The 26,869-nt window shown below is 46.9% G+C and overlaps 1 long non-coding RNA gene across 1 annotated transcript in view; it reads left to right on the top strand.

The window, feature by feature from the left end:
• The window catches only part of LOC139754469 (uncharacterized), a 604,696-nt gene that overhangs the window by 435,742 nt on the left and 142,085 nt on the right, over positions 1-26,869 (top strand). The window contains exon 3 of the long non-coding RNA XR_011713890.1: positions 22,636-22,698. This is a non-coding gene — a long non-coding RNA (uncharacterized lncRNA). The remainder of the gene's footprint in view (positions 1-22,635; positions 22,699-26,869) is intronic.

Below are 26,869 nucleotides of genomic sequence, written 5' to 3'. Positions count from 1 at the left end.
TCTAGGTGGATTTTACTTATATGTTTCATGATTTTCCTGCCCAAGGATGTAGTTTGGGTGTGACAATTTACAGAAATGTTTCATGAGTATGTCTGTGTATTGTTTGGTTGAGGGGATGTTGTTGGATGGTGTCAAGTGCTTCGTGTGTGGAGGGTGTGGTGGTGTGTGAGGTGTTGGTCCTCAACATGCGCCACTGTTGGTTGCTGTAGGTCTCGTGGCTGACGGTATAAAGGAGGGAGTTGCAGTTTGTTGTTTGTCTTTCAGTGGTTAGGTTAGTCGTAGTGTCTTTCAGAGTTCAGATTTTTATGATTTCGATTGGTGGTTGAGTGGTGTTGTCTGAGCTGCTTTCTTTGTTGTATGAGGTGTGCAGTATGTGCAGAGGAATTTGGGTGATTGTATGTATTTGTATGATCTTGTTTTGTATGTGTTTGTTGTTGTCTTGGTTGGTGATTTTTATATAATCTAAGATGGAATAATATACGGATGGGAGATCACGTAGAGTGAAGTCTGGATCCTGTATTTCATGTACTGTGTGAAGGTTGGCCAGTCTGCTCTTCTGTAGTTTTGTGTAAGCTTTCTCCTTTGTGACTGTGTGGGTTGGGTGGGTTAGGTGTAGGTGTAGCGGTGAGAGACTCTTTGGTGAGGTACCTTGTGGGAGGGTAGGGGTGAGGGGCCCTTTGGAGAGGTACCGCTCAGGAAGGTAGGGGTGAGAGGCCCTTTGGAGAGGTACCGCTCAGGAAGGTAGGGGTGAGAGGCCCTTTGGGACAGGAGGGGTAGCTGGTGGGCGAGGTCTTGCTTGACCGTAGTGTTGGGGATAAACGCCTCTCTTGTCCATCGTCTGGTCCCCATCCTTGACTTGATGGTCGTCTTGCTCACAGTACGATTTCGTGAAAGTGAGACACACACATACACACACACGTATATATATATATATATATATATATATATATATATATATATATATATATATATATATATATATATATATTTCTTTTTTATTATACATAATCCCTGTATCCCGCGTCAACGAGGTAGCGCCAGAAAACAGATGAAGAATGGTCCATCCACTGATATACATAACATCTACATGCATATACATACGCAGACATTACATACATACACATGTACATATTCATACTTGCTTGCCATCTACCATTCCTGTCGCTAACCCGCCCCACAGGAAAACAGCATCGCTATCTCCTGCTTCAGCGAGGCAGCACCAGGAATACAGACAACAAGGCCACATTCGTGCACACTCAGTCTCCAGCTGTCTTGCGTAATGCCCCGAAACCACAGCTCACTATCCCTATTCCCGAGGGCAACTCATCCTCTCCTCCAAACTTTGGTTTTTAGTTTTGAAAACTTTAGTTATTGAAGTACCCGCAGACAGAGCATTTGATGATAACGTTGGTGAAGGGTTACAAGACTCGGGGTAGGTGGAGGGAGGCCAGTACACTGAGCTCAATACCTGGGTACGTCAGGGTGGGCCGAGGGTGACTCAGGGACGGAGAGCCTCCTCTTCCCACCCTTGCTGGTACAAAGCATCACATTACGATGGGGAGATGCACAGAGGATCAAGAGGAGGTGGTACATCATGATTCACGGTGCGTGATGTACCGAGCACAATTTGATACTGGTAGATCCATATGGAGAATTATATGATCCATGGACAGTATGGCATATATGCATGATGTTTACATTGTTCAAGCCATGACGAATTTTGGATATAGCGCCAGAATATCATTTAGATATTGCCGTTCTCCAAATAGTCACATAATTCTCGTTACAATTACTCTCGCGCTCTGAAAGCACAGATTTTAGAGTTTTCTCTTACCTAATATTCCAGTGTGTGTCAGCCGTAGAGCAGAGCCGATACTTGTAATGTTCAGGATTATAGTCTCTCGTGACCTGCCACATATACCTGGACCCTAGGCATGATCCAGCAGCCACAGTGTCAACACTCTCCGGTAATTGTCTTCACTTTTCCATACTGATGTTACTTTAACTTGAAACGATCATAATACATAGCACTACTGCTTCCTGATGTTTCAGCATCACTCAAAAGGTTTCCTTCCTCGCGTGCAGATGCAATGAGATCGGTGAGAAGCAGTCCTTTAGCTAGACCAAGTCTGGTGTAGGGACCCAGGAGCAGACAGCCATGTATGCGAGATTGTCTACATGGTCATGACGAGTACCTCCAACACGGGAAAGTATCCATAGGTGTTGTACACGTAGGCCGATGTTATAGGCTTCAGTAAGCAGGGAATGGATGATGGAAGCAGCAGTGTCCTGCAGGCCACTCCTAGTGTAGTGTAGCATTGTTGTGAGAAGAGAGTTGTACACTCGTGGTGCCCCCCCGTCTTCTAACCTTGTATATAGTGTACACATATACACCCCAGCTTATGTGTACTTCAGATTGTTGCTAATGACAGCTCCAAGGTTCTTTTCTTCAATTACTTTTGTTAGAGAGTTTCCCAATAGTTTGTAGTCGTAAGGTATATTCTTGTCTCCAAAGTGCATAACTTTACACTTGTCTTCACTAAACTTTATTTCCCATCTGTCTGACCACTCTGCTAGTAAGTTAAGATCTCTTTGAAGCATTTTCGTAGTCCCGCCTGATTACAGCTCAACCTCCTAGTTTAGTATCATCAGCAACTTAGGAAATCCGATTTATGAGACCGAGTTCTAGGTCATAAATGTATATTATGAAAAGAATTGGGCCAAGGGCCGACCCCTGGGCACACCACTCGTTACGTCTAGCCAATGTGAGGCTTCGCCATTTAATACTACACACTTGCTTTCTTCCGGTAAGCCAGTCTCTGATCCATGTACAGAATTCTTTACCGGTTCCGTGTGCTTTGAGTTTATATAAAAGTCTCTGTGAAGTACTTTGCTTAAAGTTTGCCTGGGGGAATTTATAAGTCGGACCGCTTTCGACTGAACTCTGTCAAAGTAAGGATGCAGAGCTAGAACCACCACCCCAGAGGTGAGAGCAGTACTCCATACAAGGATAGATCAATCCTTTGTATAAACGGAGCAACTGTTCAGAAGAAAAGAAATTTCAGCATCTATACAGGAAGTCCCAGCTACTTGGTCTGTCTGCTAGTCTTTCTTTCTGTCTCTGTCAGTAGGTAGACGGCAGCCACCGACCAGAGGCACTACCCGCTCAGGTGCTGGGAGAGTTAGTGACGTCGGCGTACTGACGCTACACTACAGCTGCTGTCTAGGTTTCCTCACTGTGGCCCTGATTGCCCTCTTTTCTCCCTCACATTCACCTGTTGACATTGTCCTCGGACACATATTTTTTGCTTCTCACACGTAACACTTGAAAATACAAACTCAACGCGACTCATACTTCCAAACTCTAGCATTTCTGCGTTGAGAGCTACGCGCTAGCTCTCACTGATAACCGTCTCATCGTAAGTAATCGTAGGTAGGTATTTTGTCCCTATCTCTGGTAGGCAGCCACTGGCTAGAGAGGTACGTTACTGGTGCTACCTGCTGGAGTATCGCGAGGGTACCTGATGACAGCCCAGTTAAGTAGCACTTCAGTGGCTGTCAAGTTGTGCTCCTATGGCCTAGGGAGTTTTTTTTTTTTCTTCCTCCCTCAACCACACACAGGATGCAGACGTGCAGTCCACAAACATCCATCTGACACATACCACTTGACCACAAGTAATCACACGACTCGTTCTTCATAACTTGATCTTCGTGTCGTGAGCTCTCCGTGTTACACCTGCCTTATGGTTCAATCTTATACATAAGTATTCTCTCTCTCTCTCTCTCTCTCTCTCTCTCTCTCTCTCTCTCTCTCTCTCTCTCTCTCTCTCTCTCTCTCTCTCTCTCTCTCTATCTATCTATCTATCTATCTATCTATCTATCTATCTATCAACATTGCTAAACACATGAGTAGCAGGCATTGAGAGGGACGGGGAGATGAGCCGTCTGTGTACATCGTCCAGACATCACTACACTTGGCAGGTTCGGTTGTCAGAACCTCCAGCTGCTGCTGCTGCTCTCCTCTTCTTTACTCGCCAATATACTCCTCAACCTTTCCTCGGCTATAGACCCGCTTTACCTTTTCTTCCTGCTTCTCAGTCTTCATTGTTGTATCTTTTCCGCGTGACCCACCAGTTCCTTGTGCGCCCCCCCACCTCCAGCAGGGAGGGAGGGAGGGACAGGGAGGAGCGCCAACGGTCGTCGCCTCACCTCGGCCGGCAACACCCACCCACCCTGCCTCCTCCTCCCCCTGCCACACAGCTCGGGACGCACCAGGACACATACTACCTCACCTGGTGAGTGACACTGTCGTCAGTGTAGGGCAGGGTTGGTGTTCCCAGCGTCATCCTGTTGGCCTTCTCATCAGCTGTTTTACGTCGTAGGATAATCTCTTTTGTTTTTTTTTTCAAGTAATCTTAAACGAGACGGATAATTTCACACTTCTGTGTAGCCTTGCTGTGCGATGATTGCCAATGAGAACTTTCAGAGGTTGTTAATCTTAAGTTTGAATTGGTTTATTTTGGTTAGAATTAGTTTCGGGAGCATTATAGCCAAACCTAACTTGTGTAGCTCTCTCGGGCAGCTAAAGTACAGTGGCCAGGAAGACGGCAGCAGGGGTCACATTCGTAGTGAGAGCAGATGTAGAGCTTTAGCATTATCTTCAACACGTGGAGAAGGTGTTAAGGATTTTACGGTTGTTGGATGTAGGTTACGTTGACGGTCTTGATAACCCAGGCAGGTCATAGGCCTAGATGCCAACCAGCCAGCCAGTCAAACGGTGGCGCGGGCGGTCCTCATACCTGCCTGCCTGAAGGTGCTTTTGTGAGCTCGGTCCTTCCTCCAGGGCTGAGGGCAGGCCAGGGTCACGTCCCAGATGGTTCTGAGTTCTGGAATATGAGTAGAACGACCACATGCCAAGAGTTCCTCTTGAGTTCTAGAAATAGAGCAGAAGAGGTAGGTGGATGGGTTGGAACATGTTGTGGGGTGAGGATGGTGAAGCCTGGCAGCTCTCTACCTCACTTATCTTCCTCATCGAGTCCAGGTTAGCAGCTGCCAGCTTGGCCGTGCACCAGAGGAACCCTGGGATCGTCACCTGACACCTCCCTAGTCTCCTCTGCTTCACCCTTCCTCCCTGACATCCATCAATGCCACATTCCAGGTTGACTTGAAACTGAATCGTTGTTTGGAATCTTTCATTTTATTTATTGATTGGAACGCTGTCTAGATTTATGTAAATTTGTACCATTTTAACTGATACACGTAAATTTGTTTGATGCAATGATGGTGTCTCGTTGTGTGGACTTTGGAATCTGTGTTTTATCCTACCAAAAGTTTCGCTGTATGGAATTCTGGTGTTCTGTTGGCGAATGTACCAGCAGAGGCTGTGGTACGACCTGAGGGCGAGGTGGGACTCTGATGCGACCTGGGGGCGTGGTGGGACTCTGGTGCGACCTGAGGGCGTGGTGGGACTCTGGTGCGACCTAAAGGCGTGGTGGGACTCTTGTGTGACCTGAGGGCGTGGTAGGACTCTGGTGCGACATGAAAGCGTGGTGGGAGACTGGTGCGACCTGAGGGCGTGGTGGGACTGGTGCGACCTGAGGGCGTGGTGGGACTCTGGTGCGACCTAAGGGCTTGGCGGGACTCTGGTGCGACCTGAGGGCTTGGTGGGACTCTGGTGCGACCTGAGGGCTTGGTGGGACTCTGGTGCGACCTGAGGGCGTGGTGGGACTCTGGTGCGACCTAAAGGCGTGGTGGGACTCTTGTGTGACCTGAGGGCGTGGTAGGACTCTGGTGCGACATGAAAGCGTGGTGGGACTCTGGTGCGACCTAAGGGCTTGGCGGGACTCTGGTGCGACCTGAGGGCGAGGTGGGACTCTGGTGCGACCTGAGGGCGTGGTGGGACTCTGGTGCGACCTGAGGGCGTGGTGGGACTCTGGTGCGACCTGAGGGCGTGGTGGGACTCTGGTGCGACCTGAGGGCATGGTGGGACTCTGGTGCGACCTGAGGGCGTGGTGGGACTCTGGTGCGACCTGAGGGCATGGTGGGACTCTGGTGCGACCTGAGGGCGTGGTGGGACTCTGGTGCGACCTGAGGGCTTGGTGGGACTCTGGTGCGACCTGAGGGCGTGGTGGGACTCTGGTGCGACCTGAGGGCGTGGTGGGACTCTGGTGCGACCTGAGGGCTTGGTGGGACTCTGGTGCGACCTGAGGGCGTGGTGGGACTCTGGTGCGACCTGAGGGCGTGGTGGGACTCTGGTGCGACCTGAGGGCGTGGTGGGACTCTGGTGCGACCTGAGGGCGTGGTGGGACTCTGGTGCGACCTGAGGGCATGGTGGGACTCTGGTGCGACCTGAGGGCGTGGTGGGACTCTGGTGCGACCTGAGGGCGTGGTGGGACTCTGGTGCGACCTGAGGGCGTGGTGGGACTCTGGTGCGACCTGAGGGCTTGGTGGGACTCTGGTGCGACCTGAGGGCGTGGTGGGACTCTGGTGCGACCTGAGGGCGTGGTGGGACTCTGGTGCGACCTGAGGGCTTGGTGGGACTCTGGTGCGACCTGAGGGCGTGGTGGGACTCTGGTGCGACCTGAGGGCTTGGTGGGACTCTGGTGCGACCTGAGGGCATGGTGGGACTCTGGTGCGACCTGAGGGCGTGGTGGGACTCTGGTGCGACCTGAGGGCATGGTGGGACTCTGGTGCGACCTGAGGGCGTGGTGGGACTCTGGTGCGACCTGAGGGCTTGGTGGGACTCTGGTGCGACCTGAGGGCGTGGTGGGACTCTGGTGCGACCTGAAGGCGTGGTAGGATTCTGGTGCGACCTGAGGGCATGGTTGGACCTTAGTACGGCCTGAGGGCGTAATGAGAGTGTGTTATGATGTAAGGGCGTGGTGGTGGAAGACTAGTACGACCAGAGGCCTGGGAAGGACCATGACACGACCTTAGGTGGTCGCGTGAGTGAGGTGGGTGGTGAGTGCATCATGTTGTGTCTGGTGGTGCAGGAGGAAGACCAACTTGACAACACTGACGATGTTATCTCCGGCAGGAAGAATTTTGACATTGTTGACATTCCATGACCCCCCCACACCCCCGTCCGGAGCCTCCCTCCTCCCACGGTCGTTTGTCTCCAACAATGCTGCCGCCCCCACCCCGCCCCGCCCCACCAGCCTCTATATCTCTCGTGCCCGGCCATGAACGCGGAACGGAATGGCTGGGTATGCCACGTCAAGCGGAACTCCACCGCCATACCACTTTCTCCCAGTAAGAGAGCGACGTACTTGTGTCGTGGGTCATTATCCTTACAACACACACACACACACACACACACACACACACACACACACACACACACACACACACACACACACACACACACACACAGACGCACACACACACACACACACACACACACACACACACACACACACACACACACACACACACACACACAGACGCGCAAACACACGCACACACACACACACACACAACACAACACAACACAACACACAACACAACACAACACAACACAACACAACACAACACAACACACACACACACACACACACGCGCACAACACACACACACACACGCACACACACACACACACACACACACACACACACACACACACACACACACACACACATGTGCCCTGCTCAGTGTGTTGTACCTTGAGCCATATCATGATGTTAATTAATTTCACGTTATAACATTATTTGATAATTAGTTACACGTTCTGGTGGGGGTTGGGGGGTGCAGGTGGTGTGGGCTGGTCACTTTACGTGAGGAATGTCCACGTTGTGGTCTGGTGCGCTGTGTGACGTAGCTGGGAACGTGGCCTTGTACGGAAGGGAAGAAATGTATAAGTGGCTGTTTACCATGCGGATATAATTAACCTGTTTTGGTATTCCACTTGTCAGGTGAAGTGTTTTAGATATCTGGGAGTGGATCTGGCAGCGGATGGAACCATGGAAGCGGAAGTGGATCATAGGGTGGGGGAGGGGGCGAAAATTTTGGGAGCCTTGAAGAATGTGTGGAAGTCGAGAACATTATCTCGGAAAGCAAAAATGGGTATGTTTGAAGGAATAGTGGTTCCAACAATGTTGTATGGTTGCGAGGCGTGGGCTATGGATAGAGTTGTGCGCAGGAGGATGGATGTGCTGGAAATGAGATGTTTGAGGACAATGTGTGGTGTGAGGTGGTTTGATCGAGTGAGTAACGTAAGGGTAAGAGAGATGTATGGAAATAAAAAGAGCGTGGTTGAGAGTGCAGAAGAGGGTGTTTTGAAGTGGTTTAGGCACATGGAGAGAATGAGTGAGGAAAAATTGACCAAGAGGATATATGTGTCGGAGGTGGAGGGAACGAGGAGAAGAGGGAGACCAAATTGGAGGTGGAAAGATGGAGTGAAAAAGATTTTGTGTGATCGGGGCCTGAACATGCAGGAGGGTGAAAGGAGGGCAAGGAATAGAGTGAATTGGAGCGATGTGGTATACCGGGGTTGACGTGCTGTCAGTGGATTGAATCAAGGCATGTGAAGCGTCTGGGGTAAAACATGGAAAGCTGTGTAGGTATGTATATTTGCGTGTGTGGACGTATGTATATACATGTGTATGGGGGTGGGTTGTGCCATTTCTTTCGTCTGTTTCCTTGCGCTACCTCGCAAACGCGGGAGACAGCGACAAAGTATAATAAAAAAAAAATAAAAAAAAATATATATATATATATATATATATATATATATATATATATATATATATATTTATTTTTTATTTTACTTTGTCGCTGCCTCCCACGTTTGCGAGGTAGCGCAAGGAAACAGACGAAAGAAATGGCCCAACCCACCCACATACACATGTATATACATACACGTCCCCACACGCAAATATACATACCCATACATCTCAATGTACACATATATATACACACAGACATATACATATATACACATGCACACAATTCACACTGTCTGCCTTTATTCATTCCCATCGCCACCCCGCCACACATGGAATAACATCCCCCTCCTCCTCATGTGTGCGAGGTAGCGCTAGGAAAAGAAAACAAAGGCCCCATTCGTTCACACACTCTCTAGCTGTCATGCAATAATACCCGAAACCACAGCTCCCTTTCCACGTCCAGGCCCCACAGAACTTTCCATGGTTTACCCCAGACGCTTCACATGCCCTGATTCAATCCATTGACAGCACGTCGACCCCGGTATGCCACATCGATCCAATTCACTCTATTCCTTGCACGCCTTTCACCCTTCTGCATGTTCAAGCCCCGATCACTCAAAATCTTTTACACTCCATCTTTCCACCTCCAATTTGGTCTCCCAATTCTCCTCGTTCCCTCCACCTCCGACACATATATCCTCTTGGTCAATCTTTCCTCACTCATTCTCTCCATGTGCCCAGACCATTTCAAAACACCCTCTTCTGCTCTCTCAACCACGCTCTTCTTATTTCCACCCATCTCTCTGACCCTTACATGACTTACTCGATCAAACCACCTCACACCACATGTCCTCAAGCATCTCATTTCCAGCACATCCACCCTCCTGCGCACAACTCTATCCATAGCCCACGCCTTGCAACCATACAACATTCTTCAACTTCGACTTCCACACATTCTTCAAGGCTCCCAGAATTTTCGCCCCCTCCCCTACCCTATGATTCACTTCCGCTTCCATGGTTCCATCCGCTGCCAGATCCACTACCAGATATCTAAAACACTTTACTTCCTCCAGTTTTTCTCCATTCAAACTTACCTCCCAATTGACTTGACCCTCAACCCTACTGTACCTAATAACCTTGCTCTTATTCACATTTACTCTTAACTTTCTTCTTTCACACACTTTACCAAACTCAGTCACCAGCTTCTGTAGTTTCTCACATGAATCAGCCACCAGCGCTGTATTATCAGCGAACAACAACTGACTCACTTCCCAAGCTCTCTCATCCCCAACTGACTGCATACTTGCCCCTCTTTCCAAAACTGTTGCATTCACCTCCCTAACAACCCCATCCATAAACAAAATAAACAACCATGGAGACATCACACACCCCTGCCGCAAACCTACATTCACTGAGAACCAATCACTTTCCTCTCTTCCTACACGTACACATGCCTTACATCCTCGATAAAAACTTTTCACTGCTTCTAACAACTTGCCTCCAACACCATATATTCTTAGTACCTTCCACAGAGCATCTCTATCAACTCTATCATTTGCCTTCTCCAGATCCATAAATGCTACATACAAATCCATTTGCTTTTCTAAGTATTTCTCGCATACATTCTTCAAAGCAAACACCTGATCCACACATCCTCTACCACTTCTGAAACCACACTGCTCTTCCCCAATGTGATGCTCTGTACATGCCTTCACCCTCTCAATCAATAACCTCCCATATAATTTACCATGAATACCCAACAAACTTATACCTCTGTAATTTGAGCACTCGCTCTTATCCCCTTTGCCTTTATACAATGGCACTATGCACGCATTCCGCCAATCCTCAGGCACCTCACCATGAATCATACATACATTGAATAACCTTACCAACCAGTCAACAATACAGTCACCCCCTTTTTTAATAAATTCCACTGCAATACCATCCAAACCTGCTGCCTTGCCGGCTTTCATCTTCCGCAAAGCTTTTACTACCTCTTCTCTGTTTACCAAATCATTTTCCCTAACCCTCTCACTTTGCACACCACCTCGACCAAAATACCCTATATCTGCCACTCTATCATCAAACACATTCAACAAACCTTCAAAATACTCACTCCATCTCCTTCTCACAGCACCACTACTATATATATATATTCCTATGACTCCATGGGGAAAATGAAACACGTGTTTCATTTTCCCCATGGACTTGCAAGAATATACTTGATCACACGCAAAATTATGATACCTTTCCAATATATATATATATATATATATATATATATATATATATATATTTTTTTTTTTTTTTTTGTCGCTGTCTCCCGCGTTTGCGAGGTAGCGCAAGGAAACAGACGAAAGAAATGGCCCAACCCACCCCCATACACATGTATATACATACGTCCACACACGCAAATATACATACCTACACAGCTTTCCATGGTTTACCCCAGACGCTTCACATGCCTTGATTCAATCCACTGACAGCACGTCAACCCCGGTATACCACATCGCTCCAATTCACTCTATTCCTTGCCCTCCTTTCACCCTCCTGCATGTTCAGGCCCCGATCACACAAAATCTTTTTCACTCCATCTTTCCACCTCCAATTTGGTCTCCCTCTTCTCCTCGTTCCCTCCACCTCCGACACATATATTCTCTTGGTCAATCTTTCCTCACTCATTCTCTCCATGTGCCCGAACCATTTCAAAACACCCTCTTCTGCTCTCTCAACCACGCTCTTTTTATTTCCACACATCTCTCTTACCCTTACGTTACTTACTCGATCAAACCACCTCACACCACATATTGTCCTCAGACATCTCATTTCCAGCACATCCATCCTCCTGCGCACAACTCTATCCATAGCCCACGTCTCGCAACCATACAACATTGTTGGAACCACTATTCCTTCAAACATACCCATTTTTGCTTTCCGAGATAATGTTCTCGACTTCCACACATTCTTCAAGGCTCCCAGAATTTTCGCCCCCTCCCCCACCCTATGATCCACTTCCGCTTCCATGGTTCCATCCGCTGCCAGATCCACTCCCAGATATCTAAAACACTTCACTTCCTCCAGTTTTTCTCCATTCAAACTTACCTCCCAATTGACTTGACCCTCAACCCTACTGTACCTAATAACCTTGCTCTTATTCACATTTACTCTTAACTTTCTTCTTTCACACACTTTACCAAACTCAGTCACCAGCTTCTGCAGTTTCTCACATGAATCAGCCACCAGCGCTGTATCATCAGCGAACAACAACTGACTCACTTCCCAAGCTCTCTCATCCACAACAGACTTCATACTTGCCCCTCTTTCCAAAACTCTTGCATTCACCTCCCTAACAACCCCATCCATAAACAAATTAAACAACAATGGAGACATCACACACCCCTGCCGCAAACCTACATTCACTGAGAACCAATCACTTTCCTCTCTTCCTACACGTTGAGAGAGCAGAAGAGGGTGTTTTGAAATGGTTTGGACACATGGAGAGAATGATTGAGGAAAGATTGACCAAGAGGATATATGTGTCGGAGGTGGAGGGAACGAGGAGAAGTGGGAGACCAAATTGGAGGTGGAAAGATGGAGTGAAAAAGATTTTGTGTGATCGGGGCCTGAACATGCAGGAGGGTGAAAGGAGGGCAAGGAATAGAGTGAATTGGATCGATGTGGTATACCGGGGTTGACGTGCTGTCAATGGATTGAATCAGGGCATGTGAAGCGTCTGGGGTAAACCATGGAAAGTTGTGTGGGGCCTGGATGTGGAAAGGGAGCTGTGGTTTCGGGCATTATTGCATGACAGCTAGAGACTGAGTGTGAACGAATGGGGCCTTTGTTGTCTTTTCCTAGTGCTACCTCGCACACATGAGGGGGGAGGGGGATGGTATTCCATGTGTGGCGAGGTGGCGATGGGAATGAATAAAGACATACAGTGTGAATTGTGTGCATGGGTATATATGTATGTGTCTGTGTGTGTATATATATGTGTACATTGAGATGTATAGGTATGTATATTTGCGTGTGTGGACGTGTATGTATATACATTGTGTATGGGGGTGGGTTGGGCCATTTCTTTCGTCTGTTTCCTTGCGCTACCTCGCAAACGCGGGAGACAGCGACAAAGCAAAATAAATAAATAAATATATATATATATATATATATATATATATATATATATATATATATATATATATATATATATATATATAAACTTTTACTGAAGGATAATGATGGGTATATATATTGTTTTTGATTGAATGTGCTGGAGGGAGATGAGGCTGTTTTCCTGGGAGGTGATGACCAGTAACACCTTAGTGACCTCATCTTGACATTATGACCTTTACGATGCATCATTATTACACGGTGTGATGAAATGTGCGTGTGTGTGTGTGTGTGTGTGTGTGTGTGTGTGTGTGTGTGTGCTCTTATACGACTAAAGACTCGGTACATATATAAACCACTAAGCGACGGGGCAGCACGAGAATGAAAGTCAACCACCATAACACGGAAATAGTGATCACACACACACACACACACACGCTGGATGTAGTCATTTACCCAGGGGTGCTTAGCTTCGCTGGGAGAGGCACAGTTAAAGAGGCATTCAGTAGGGCATCATCAGAGGTCAGAGAGAGAGAGAGAGAGAGAGAGAGAGAGAGAGAGAGAGAGAGAGAGAGAGAGAGAGAGAGAGAGTTAGGCAAGTACAGTTGCAATACCTGGGAGAGGTCAGGGTGTTGAGTGACGGAAATGTCAGAGTGAGAGTGATGTACGTACACAGGAGCAGGTGGACTGGTTACCATTACAAAATGGTAAGGAGCTGCTGGTATTGAAGGATGGGTCCAGACACAACACTACGTACAACCTGATACGGCTGGAGGTGTGGAGACCGAGTTTACTGCACGACAGAAGATCCTGCCACTTGTGTCCACAAGGATCATGAAGGACGAGGAGGGAAAGAATAGACAAAGCAAGGATTATTGACCCTAACAAGAGACAACCTTCAGTTGGGACACAGACGGGTCGTTCACACGGTACATGATGGGAAGAGTTACCGTAGGAAAGGCGTTAGTACGCGTCTGGGTGATTATATACAAACCCTCAAAGATCTGTAACGATCCAGAGCAAATCTACAATGATGACAGTGAAGGAACAGTCAGGTTCGGGCATGAATCAGCGAAATTCTCACTTCTCAGAGATGATGAAGTATTGATGATGTATTGGATTCTAATTGTGACCGAGAGTCATGGTGACACAGATTCTTGGAGTGTATGCAGGAATTTTTCCAATACCATTACGTCACTGAGCACAGGACAGAGTATGAGGTTGGCCATCATGACCAGCTCTTATCTTCCCACATACTAGCATGGCTAGTGAGAACCTCACGCATGACACAACACCTGGGAAAAGTGATCATGTTCGGCTCCAGTCTTTATGTCGTAAATGTGGACGAAAAAAAAAAGACCAGAGATGAAGCCAGATGTAATTATGGACATTAAGAGGCGCTGCAGCAGATTCTGTGGCAACGTTCATCGAGTTCAATAACCAAGCGAAGCAGGTCAGTGTGGTGGGAGGTACTGCGGAGGAGCAGAAGCTTGGGTACCTCCACCCTCAAGTCCAGGTGACAAGTGAGGATGAGTAAAGGGTGTCAAAAAGCGAAGACGTTCAGCGTGGCGAGGATAAAGACGGCTGTACATGTGGAAGGTATGATATAGCGAGTTATAAGTGTAAGAAAAAATAAATGAAAAGAATATTATGGACAAGAAAGAGGAAAATCTAAACTTTTCCAAAAATTCGCATGGAGGAAATCGTCAGTCAAAGAATATCAAAAAAAGGTTGAGGGATTCAAACGGAAGAATTGTAGAGAATGAGGTACAGATATGCAGGGTACTGAATGACATGTTTAAAAGTGTTTTCATTATGGACATTATTATAACCCCAACACCAGCACTTTTCATTACCACACATCTCTCTTACCCTTTCATTACTCACTCGATCAAACCACCTCACACCACATATTGTCCACAAACATTTCATTTCCAACACATCCGCCCTCCTCCGCACAACCCTATCTATATCTCCTTCCTCACAACCATATGTCATTGTTGGAACCACTATTCCTTCATACATACCCATTTTTGCCCTCCGAGATAACGTTCTCGCCTTCCACACATTCTTTACCTTTCCCAGAACCTTTTCCCCCCCTCCCCTTCCCTGTGACTCACTTCCGCTTCTATGGTTCCATCCGCTGCTAAGTCCACTCCCAGATATCTAAAACACTTCACCTCCTCCAGTTTTTCTCCATGCAAACTTACCTCCCAATTAACTTGTCCTTCAACCCAAGTGAACCTAATTACCTTGCTCTTATTCGCATTTACTCTCAACTTCCTTATTTCACACACTTTACCAAACTCAGTCGCCATCTCCTGCAGTTTCTCACATGAATCAGCCACCAGCGCTGTATTATCAGCGAACAACAACTGACTCACTTCCCAAGCCCTCCCATCCAGATCAGACTGCAGTACTTGCCCCTCTCTCCAAAACTCTTGCATTCACCTCCCTAACCACCCCATCCATAAACAATTTAAACAACCATGGAGACATCACGCACCCCTGCCGCAAACCGACATTCACTGGGAACCAATCTCTTTCCTCTCTTCCTACTCGTCCACATGCCTTACATCCTCGATAAAAACTTTTCAATGCTTCTAGCAATTTACCTCCCACACCATATACTCTTAAAACCTTCCACAAAGCATTTCTATCCACCGTATCATATGCCTTCTTTAGATCCATAGATGCTACATACAAATCCATCTGTTTTTCTAAGTATTCTGACGTCCATTCTTCAACCTGATCCACACATCCTCTACCATTTCTGATAACACAATGCTTTTCCCCAATCTGATGCTCTGTACATGCCTTGACCTTCTCAATCAATACCTTCTCGTATGATTATCCAGGAATACCCAACAGACTTATGCCTCTGTAATTTGAACACTCACCTTTATCCATTTTGCCTTTGTACAGTGGCACTATGCATGCATTCCGCCGATCCTCAGGCACTTCACCATGATCCATACATACACTGAATGTCCTTACTAACCAATCAACAACACAGTCATCCCCCCCCTTTTTTTTTTATACATAAATTCCACTGCAGTACCATCCAAACCCGCCGCCTTGCCGGCTTTCATCTTCCGCAAAGCTTTCACTATCTCTTCTCTGTTCATCAAACCATTCTCCCTGACCCTTTCACTTCGCACACCACCCCAACCTAAACAGCCTATATATATATATATATATATATATACCCCTAGCTTGAGCCAGGCACCCACTTTATCGACCGACCCCCTAAGGGTGGATGAACAGCTGGGTTGACAGTGGACCGACTGCCACAACGACTGACTACATTGTGCCCAGCCACAGCAACCTATCAGGAAATGAAAAAGGCCAACTGCTTGATGATAAAGATGAGACTCGCATTCTAGTATATATATATATATATATATATATATATATATATATATATATATATATATATATATATATATATATACATATATATATATATATATATATATATATATATATATATATATATATATATATATATATATATATATCAGGAAATGTTTGGTAATTATTCACAACACATACATGGTCGTAGTGGAGCAAACCCTCCCAGGTCTGGTCACCGGACCAAGACGAGGACAGAGACCTGGCCAGACGGTCCAGAGAAGAGCAACGAGGAACATAACGCAGCTAGATAAGCCGAGCTACAGCGAGAGGGAGAGGCTGCCGGCTACAGATTTGTCCACCTTGGAGGAGACAAGAGAGACGGAAGACCTGATCACGTCCTTCAGGATTCTGGATCAGTGTGGCATTGTGGGCAGTAAACCGTTCTTCATGTGATGCAGAACCAGAGAAGCCAGAGTAATACTGACCATACAAGGGATGAAGATGTAATACTGACCATACATAGGTTGAAGATGTAATACTGACCATACAAGGGATGAAGATGTAATACTGACCATACAAGGGTTGAAGATGTAATACTGACCATACAAGGGATGAAGATGTAATACTGACCATACAAAGGTTGAAGATGTAATACTGACCATACAAGGGTTGAAGATGTAATACTGACCATACATAGGTTGAAGATGTAATACTGACCATACAAGGGATGAAGATGTAATACTGACCATACAAAGGTTGAAGATGTAATACTGACCATACAAGGGATGAAGATGTAATACTGACCATACAAAGGTTGAAGATGTAATACTGACCATACAAAGGTTGAAGATGTAATACTGACCATACAAAGGTTGAAGATGTAATACTGACCATACAAAGGTTGAAGATGTAATACTGACCATACAAAGGTTGAAGATGTAATACTGACCATACATGGGTTGAAGATGTAATACTGACCATACAAGGGTTGAAGATGTAATACTGACCATACAAGGGTTGAAGATGTAATACTGACCATACAAAGGTTGAAGATGTAATACTGACCATACATAGGTTGAAGATGTAATACTGACCATACAAAGGTTGAAGATGTAATACTGACCATACAAGGGTTGAAGATGTAATACTGACCATACAAAGGTTGAAGATGTAATACTGACCATACATAGGTTGAAGATGTAATACTGACCATACATGGGTTGAAGATGTAATACTGACCATACAAGGGTTGAAGATGTAATACTGACCATACAAGGGATGAAGATGTAATACTGACCATACAAAGGTTGAAGATGTAATACTGACCATACAAGGGTTGAAGATGTAATACTGACCATACAAGGGTTGAAGATGTAATACTGACCATACAAAGGTTGAAGATGTAATACTGACCATATAAGGGTTGAAGATGTAATACTGACCATACAAAGGTTGAAGATGTAATACTGACCATACAAGGGTTGAAGATGTAATACTGACCATACAAGGGTTGAAGATGTAATACTGACCATACAAGGGTTGAAGATGTAATACTGACCATACAGAGGTTGAAGATGTAATACTGACCATACAAGGGTTGAAGATGTAATACTGACCATACAAGGGTTGAAGATGTAATACTGACCATACAGAGGTTGAAGATGTAATACTGACCATACAAGGGTTGAAGATGGTAGTCGATGGTGTGGAAAGTTAACAGATGCGGCCCCGCCAGCATAGAACTCTCTCTCCGCACTATATATATATAGCTTAACCCCGTGAAGAGCAATCATTCACTGTTTGATCTGTTAAATGAAAGTTACACACACACACACACACACACACACACACACACGCACACACACACACACACACACACACACACACACACACAATAGTGACGTCATCATAATGTAGGTTAAGTGCACAGTCCTTGCATGGTACTTGCTAGTCGTTGAGTCGCCTATGACATACAACAGAGCAGTGTATTAACTACTCTGTCATTAACTGCATCCTCGGACAGTGTGATCGGGAAAATGATGAAGCTGGCAATCAAATATTGGCGTAACGAGAGAGAGAGAGAGAGAGAGAGAGAGAGAGAGAGAGAGAGAGAGAGAGAGAGAGAGAGAGAGAGTGGAATTAGACAGGAACTTAGCTATTGAGATGTCTGGGACAGACTCTGGCTGGCCTGTCGTGTATATTATGTTGGGGAGACAAAGATACTGGCTGTAAGCAGAGCGGAATAAGTATTTGGTATTATCATACAAAATACAATAATGATTGTCGATAAGATCAGATAACTAGGGCGAGTATTGTCAGCGAGAGGGACAGAAATAGAAATTAGGTGACGGAAACTGGGTAGCACAACGTAGTAGTGACAAGTAGCCAGGATCCAGTGTTAGTACATACACGTTGTACTACGACCCGAGCCAAAAAATAACATATGTAATATTCGAGCATCAGAAATGCGACCCAGTAGACGAGGACTGAGCAAAACCCGTGCAGACAGAAGGAAACTAACACATACTGCAGAAGGTGTTAACGTCTTCGGTGGATGTCAGACCGTGGCGTCATGATGGAGTTGGTTGTGACGTCTGGAAAGGATGTGGGGGGCGGGAGGGTCAGAGTTGCCAAGCAGGGCTGCTGCCAGTGGAGGGTTGAGGGAAACAAGACCATGGGGAGGACTCGAGACGAAATGGAAAGGATGGAGTGGAGGGGTAGTGAAGACACACATCCAGCCACACGATCGCGTAGTAAGAGAAACCAGAAAGTCTGCAGCTCGACTGGACTGGAGAAGCATGGTGGTGGTGGTGCCGCCGCTAACGGGCCGGGCAGGGCCGTCTGGGAACCGCAGTAAATACGTACAACATAAAGATAACAGTAATCAACGAGTCCGACGACAAACTGCAACTAATTAAGGAGTGTTGCCATAACCTGAGCATCGTTTATTTTCCGAGGTTGGCTGTCGGGTCTGGAAACACATTATGTTGTTGTTGACATTAATTCGATGTAGGACGTATAGATGATCGTGTGTAATATAGTGCCCAGCCTTGCCTCCAGAGGACAGGTCTTGTGTTGCAGTCAGCAACACACCAGTGGTGTTGTACCCAGCTGTGTTAGGATACGTCAGTAGATATAAGGAGTTTAGTCTTGTAATCTTATCAGTGTTGCGTATGTCAGTTTCCTTGATGACTTCAGAAGACACTGGACATGAGTCTATATTAAGACACAGGTCATGGGTTTATCATGACCCTAGTCATGAGTCTACCAAGACTCTGAGTATGATTGTATTAAGAAGACACTGGCCATGTGTGCATCAAGTGTGATCATTGAGTGTGTGAGTAAGGTTCCGTGTGTCTTAGGACCATGTAGCATGAGTCAGTTGTAGCTACATGACCAAGAGTGGATCATATGGGTAACGTAACACATGCATCACGTGACGCTCGCGCTTCTCAGGATGTGAGACGGTATTCCAGTGGGTGTGTGACGGACTCCCTCCACCCCGTGACGCCCTGCCCCTTACTCAGGGTACCTCTGTGATGGCGAGTCGTCTGCACATCCAGTCAGTCACCTTGCCAAATTTCCACGACACATGCCACTGGGCGATCCACAGTGATGATCAGTAATGCCATAGGAAAAATCCACGATGGAAATAGATTGTTTATTGGTGATTGAGATCGTTGTCTTTGTCGTGCAGGGTTTATAATATCCTCGAAATGCATTAGTATTGTGGGCTCGCCTGCTATGGACGCGCCACCTCCATCCTCACGCCGCGTCATCTGACGGTAAGAATAAATAAGGAATTACATAAACATGAGTAAATAATAATAAAATAAAGCTACGCAGCGGTTAATATCCGGATTCGTTCGAAAACTCGCAGATAAATCGAGGCTGAAGGAAAACGTATATAGCAGACAATGACAGGCTACCCTGACTGCTGCTGATAACATCACCTCCATGTTGGCCACGGTAATGGCTGATCTGTTCCCGGGAACTGAATAAAAAAGTGACGAGGTCAGACCTCCGCTCCTTTCATTTTCTCTCTTCTTTATTGGCAAAAGTTTTATGGACTTGGCGAACACGTAAAGAATCCGGATTCATTGTCGTTCTTCTGGTTAGGGCGGTGCTCCATGACGTCACTCACGAACTCTCCTGGTTTGAATATGTGTCCTCCCGACACTGTTGTGTCCAGACTGACCTGCTCCTCCTAGTGTAAGGCATCAAGACTTCTCACTACCTGCCTGATCAGTTTCTCTTTGTTACTCCTATATATATATATATATATATATATATATATCCCTGGGGATAGGGGAGAAAGAATACTTCCCACGTATTCCCTGCGTGTCGTAGAAGGCGACTAAAAGGGAAGGGAGCGGGGGGCTGGAAATCCTCCCCTCTCGTTTTTTTTTTTTTTTTTTTTTTTTTTTTTTTCCAAAAGAAGGAACAGAGAAGGGGGCCAGGTGAGGATATTCCCTCAAAGGCCCAGTCCTCTGTTCTTAGCGCTACCTCGCTAATGCGGGAAATGGCGAATAGTATGAAAAAAAAAAAAAAAATATATATATATATATATATCTGAGCTTGTAGACCACGAGGGAAAATCAGAGCAGGAAAATTTGCTCAAGCGCTCTCATGTATTTCAAAATCATCACCAGTAGAAAAACATTAGGAAATCACTGATGGAGGAAAATATACGAAGACCAGTAACAGGATCGCGTCATACCCGATACTGTGTCTACAATATCGGGTCATACCACATACCACAATAACATAAGAAAACAATTACAACCCCAACTTCTGCCCACAAGTTACAGAGCTCGTGAAGCGTAGAAACGTGCTTGAACATAACCACCCACACATCATCAACAGACACCGTGGAACAAATCTAAACCCTCAGATACACCGTCCGTAAACCAGTCACTGGAAATCGAACACTTAACTGGGGTTCTTAGGACAGGAAGATAATATATACGTGACGCAAAATGAGGTGACCAAGGACTGGCAGATTGTGTGTATACTGCCATTGTGTAAGGGCAAGGGAGACAAGAGTGAATGCTCGAATTACAGTGGCATTAGTGTACAGAGTATACCTGGTGAGTTGTATAGGAGAGCATCAGGTCGGGAAGGAGCTGTATGGCCTCAGGAGCGGTAAGGATATACGGATCAGGTGTTGGTCTTGTAGATTTGATGCGAAAAATAATTACTTAGAGAAGGACCTGTATGTAGCAGTTATGGACCTGAGGAACGCATATGGTAGGACAGGTAGAGATGCCTGAAGGCGAGTCAGTTGCTGTTAGCAGATGACGACTGTGATGGCAAACGTGAGAGAGAAACTCCAGAAACTGGTGCCTGATTTTGGTAGTGTTTGTTAAAGGAAGAAGTAGAAAGTTGTTGTGAACAAAGATAAGATATTAAGGTGTAGCAGAGAGGCGAGACAGAACGGTTTGAGTGTGAGTCTGAATGAGAAGGATCTGGAGAAAATGGAATGCTATAGGTAGTACATGGAACTGGACGTGACAGTGGATGGAACCATGATGATAAGGTGAGGTAAGGGGCGGGAGATGGGACTAAAGCGTATAAAGGAGAGCGTGGAAAGAGAGGTTAATGTCTATTAGGGCAAATACGCGTATATCTGGAGATATAGAAGTCCCAGCAGTGTTGTTCTGACGTGAGTTAGGTCTTGGACGCAGAAGAACGTAAGAGGGTGGCTGTGTTGGTAAAGAAATACCTGAGGACTGTATGTGGCGTGAGGTGGGTTGATTGTTTAAGAAATAACAGTATAAGAGAAAAGTACAGTGTGATTGAGAGAGCTGACAAGGATGCACTGAGATGTATTGAAAATATGGAGAGATGAGTGAAGAAAGACTGACGAAGAGGATCTTTCTGTTATAGGTGGAGAGAAAAAAGTGGGAGGAGGAGACCGAGAGAGAAATAGAAGGATGATGGGAAACAGGCTTAAGGTCTCGTGGCCTGAATATACAGGAGAGTGCGAGATGTGCATAGGATAGAAACTTGGACTGATGTGGTATACGGGGGTGGGTGCTGTCCTGTCCAGGGCTTAATCAAGGCTTATGAAAGTCATGGGCTTGGCAGTGAATCTGGTTTTGATGCATTCATTATACATGACTGCTAGAGAGTGTATGTGAGCAAGCTAGGCCGTTCTTCATATGTTCCTGTCGCTATCTCGCTAAGATGGGAAACGGCGGACGGGCATGAATAAGCATGATTGTGACGTTGTGTCATTTTGGCAGTTACTTATAGTTTGAGGCATTATTATTATTATTATTATTATTATTATTATTATTATTATTGTTATTATTATTATTATTGTTATTATTATTATTATTATCATCATTATTATTCTCATTATCATTAATATTATTATTATTATTATTATTATTATTATTATTATTATTATCATTATCATTAATGTTATTATTATTATTATTATTATTATTATTATTATTATTATTATTATTATTATTAATGTTAATATTATTTTTTACAGTGTAGCAGTGGCCCCCTGCTGCCGACCCCCGTAACCTGCAGTATTTCGCTTGCTCCACACAAGGTATGTAAACACATCCCTCTGCGTCTGGCCAGGCAGGCAATGTTCGTTCAGAAAGTATTTGTTCTTCATGTGAACTATAGAACAGTGTAGAACACTGCAGGTTACTGTTACGATTTTGGTATAAATTAGACTATTCCTTGTTGATCTGAAGTCTCAGTAATCTCATTTGTTGTACATTTGAAGCGTAAAACACTAGTTTTCGCTGTTAAGACACCATAGCTTATATCCGGTGGACGCTGTGAGACGCCATGGCTTGTGGGAAGGTTCAAGAGTGAAAAAAAAAAGAGGTGAGGTGTGTTAGTGGTCGTGACGGTCGGTGACTCGGATGGTGTGTTTAATTAATTGTTCCACATCGTTAGGGAGGGAAAAAAGATAAAACCTCAGCTCCACCAGGAACGTCCCGATTCGAACCCAGCCAATCCCTGAGCTAAAGCCGTGAACGCCACAAGTGTCTCCAACATGGGAGGGGAGGAGGGAAATGTTGGCTGTGTCTCCAACATGGGAGGGGAGGAGGGAAATGTTGGCTGTGTCTCCAACATGGGAGGGGAGGAGGGAAATGTTGGCTGTGTCTCCAACATGGGAGGGAAGGAGGGAAATGTTGGCTGTGTCTCCAACATGGGAGGGGAGGAGGGAAGTGTTGGCTGTGTCTCCAACATGGGAGGGGAGGAGGGAAGTGTTGGCTGTGTCTCCAACATGGGAGGGGAGGAGGGAAATGTTGGCTGTGTCTCGGACGTTCTCGATATGTTGTTGTGTAATGTTCATCATGTTTACCTCCCCAGGCAACTGACCTTGTTCTGAGGCATTTTTCACACTCGATCTTTACCCACTACGGTAAGATGGTATGACCCATTGGGCATGACGGTACGACCTCTGAACACGACGGTACGACCTCTGAACACGACGGTACGACCTCTGAACACGACGGTACGACCTCTGAACACGACGGTACGACCTCTGAACACGACGGTACGACCCCTGAACACGACGGTACGACCCCTGAACACGACGGTACGACCTCTGAACACGACGGTACGACCTCTGAACACGACGGTACGACCCTTGAGCACGACGGTACGACCTCTGAACACGACGGTACGACCCCTGAACACGACGGTACTACCCCTGAACACGACGGTATGACCCTTGAACACGACGGTACGACCCCTGAACACGACGGTACGACCCTTGAGCACGACGGTATAACCCCTCAAGACGACTGTATGACCACTGAACACGGCAGTACGACCCTTGAGCACGACGGTACGACCCTCGGGTAGGATGGTCTTGCATTTAGCTGATCAGATCCAAGGGTCGTACTGGCGTTCTCGAGGGTCGTGCCAGTGTAACCCACACGTTCTTCATCCACTTTGATAACCGATTTTCCGTTGCAGTGGGGAACTACGTGGTTGGTATAGTGACCCGCTCTGTCTGTCCAGATTTTTTTCGTAAATAATGAAGTTTGTGTACGTGGGTCAGAGGTGCCAGCGTGAGGTGTATGGGGCAAGCGGTGTGAACCTGGGGATCCAGTCCCTCTTATGTGGGATTGAATGCCCACCTGGGGATCCAGTCCCTCTTATGTGGGATTGAATACCCACCTGGGGATCCAGTCCCTCTTATGTGGGATTGAATGCCCACCTGGGGATCCAGTCCTTCTTATGTGGGATTGAATACCAACCTGGGGATCCAGTCCCTCTTATGTGGGATTGAATACCCACCTGGGGATCCAGTCCTTCTTATGTGGGATTGAATACCAACCTGGGGATCCAGTCCCTCTTATGTGGGATTGAATACCGTTCGAGACTGGTCTGGACGAGGGCAAGATAGCGCTATCGTTGCTCACCTTGTTATCCCGCTGGTCTCTTAAGGTTTATTATAGCGTGATGTTTTCTGGTTGTGTGTCAGTGGGAACGGTTGATGGCACATCGGGAGGCGCGAGTGTGGTGGTGGTGGTGTGTGGTGATGACCCCCCCCTGAGAGCATCGTGGTAAACACCACACGGCTGGGAGTGTTGTTGACGTAAGGGCTGGACTGTCTGGTTATGAGGGGGTCGTCAGGGACGGGGCGACAGCGGTCAAGCTCAGTCATTGCCTGGCAAGTAACTGTCATCTGTGGTCAAGGTGATTAATGACGTCACTGTTGTTGTGTGTGTGTGTGTGTGTGTGTGTGTGTGGCCACCTGGGGTGAGGTGTGGCCACCTCCTCAGCCCTACCGTAGCTAGGGTGAGGCTTGGGCGCTACCCGTGCCCCAGGACACACAACATACACCGTCATTACGTGGCCAGGTCAGTGGGTGTTGACACCTGCACTGTGTACACACTGGCCTGTGTGGCAGCCCTGGGGTGAGGGTGGCAGGAGCTTCACGTACTATATAGCCTCTCCCCAGACGACCACCTCTCTACCCAGTCTACCCAACCTCTCCACACACTACCAAACCTCTCCTTAGGCTACTTAATCTCCCCCACATTACCTACGACTACCTTACCTCTCCCAGACTACCCATTCTCTCCCCAGACTGCCTATTCTCTCCCCAGACCACCCATCCTCTCCCCAGATTGCCCATTCTTTACCCAGACTACGTAACCTCTCCCCAGACCACCCATCCTCTCCCAAGACTACCTAACCTCTCCCCACACACCCAAACTATCACCACAACAAAAATCTCCCCAGACCACCTGACGTCTCCCCACAGTCCGTAAACTCTCACCAGGCCTCCCACACTCTCCCTGGACCCCTAACCTATTTGCACGCCCAAACCTCCCCCCAAACCTCCTAACCTCTCCTCACACAGCCTACCCTCCTAACCTCTCCTCACACAGCCTACCCTCCTAACCTCTCCTCACACAACCTACCTTCCTAACCTCTCCTCACACAACCTACCCTCCTAACCTCTCCTCACACAGCCTACCCTCCTAACCTCTCCTCACACAACCTACCCACCTAACCTCTCCTCACACAGCCTACCCTCCTAACCTCTCCTCACACAACCTACCCTCCTAACCTCTCCTCACACCTTTGACCTCTTTCTAAGGTCCCCTAACCTTTCCCGTGACCGATCAACCTCTTCCCCCACACTGCCGAACTTTTCCTCAGACAACCTAACCTCACCCCAGAACACCAAACCTCTCCCCAGAACACATAACCTCACCCCAGAACACCAAACCTCTCCCCAGAACACCAAACCTCTCCCCAGAACACCAAACCTCTCCCCAGAACACATAACCTCACCCCAGAACACCAAACGTCTCCCCAGAACACCAAACCTCTCCCCAGAACATCAAACCTCTCCCCAGAACACATAACCTCACCCCAGAACACCAAACCTCTCCCCAGAACACCAAACCTCTCCCCAGAACACATAACCTCTCCCCAGAACACCAAACCTCTCCCCAGAGCACAAAACCTCTCCCCAGAACACCAAAGTTCTCCCCAGAACACCAAACCTCTCCCCAGAACACATAACCTCTCCCCAGAACACCAAAGCTCTCCCCAGAACACATAACCTCTCCCCAGAACACCAAACCTCTCCCCAGAACACCAAACCTCTCCCCAGAACACATAACCTCTCCCCAGAACACCAAACCTCTCCCCAGAACACAAAACCTCTCCCCAGAACACAAAACCTCTCCCCAGAACACATAACCTCTCCCCAGAACACCAAAGCTCTCCCCAGAACACATACCCTCTCCCCAGAACACCAAACCTCTCCCCAGAACACATAACCTCCTCCCAGAACACCAAAGCTCTCCCCAGAACACATAACCTCTCCCCAGAACACCAAACCTCTCCCCAGAACACATAACCTCTCCCCAGAACACCAAACCTCTCCCCAGAACACGTAACCTTTCCCCGGAACTCCAAACCTCTCCCCAGAACACATAACCTCTCCCCAGAACACCAAACCTCTTACCAGAACACGTAGCCTCTCCCCAGAACACGTTACTTCCCCCAGAACATCTAGCCTCTCCCCAGAACACCAAATCTCTCCCCAGAACACCAAACCTCTCCCTAGAACACATAACCTCTCCCCAGAACACCAAACCTCTCCCTAGAACACATAACCTCTCCCCAGAACACCAAACCTCTCCCCAGAACTCAAAACCTCTCCCCAGAACACCAAACCTCTCCCCAGAACACAAAACCTCTCCCCAGAACACCAAACCTCTCCCCAGAAC

This window comes from Panulirus ornatus, chromosome 17, assembly GCF_036320965.1.
Source record: "Panulirus ornatus isolate Po-2019 chromosome 17, ASM3632096v1, whole genome shotgun sequence".
Classification (NCBI taxonomy): domain Eukaryota; kingdom Metazoa; phylum Arthropoda; class Malacostraca; order Decapoda; family Palinuridae; genus Panulirus; species Panulirus ornatus.
This window is presented reverse-complemented; position numbering and strand designations above follow the sequence as displayed.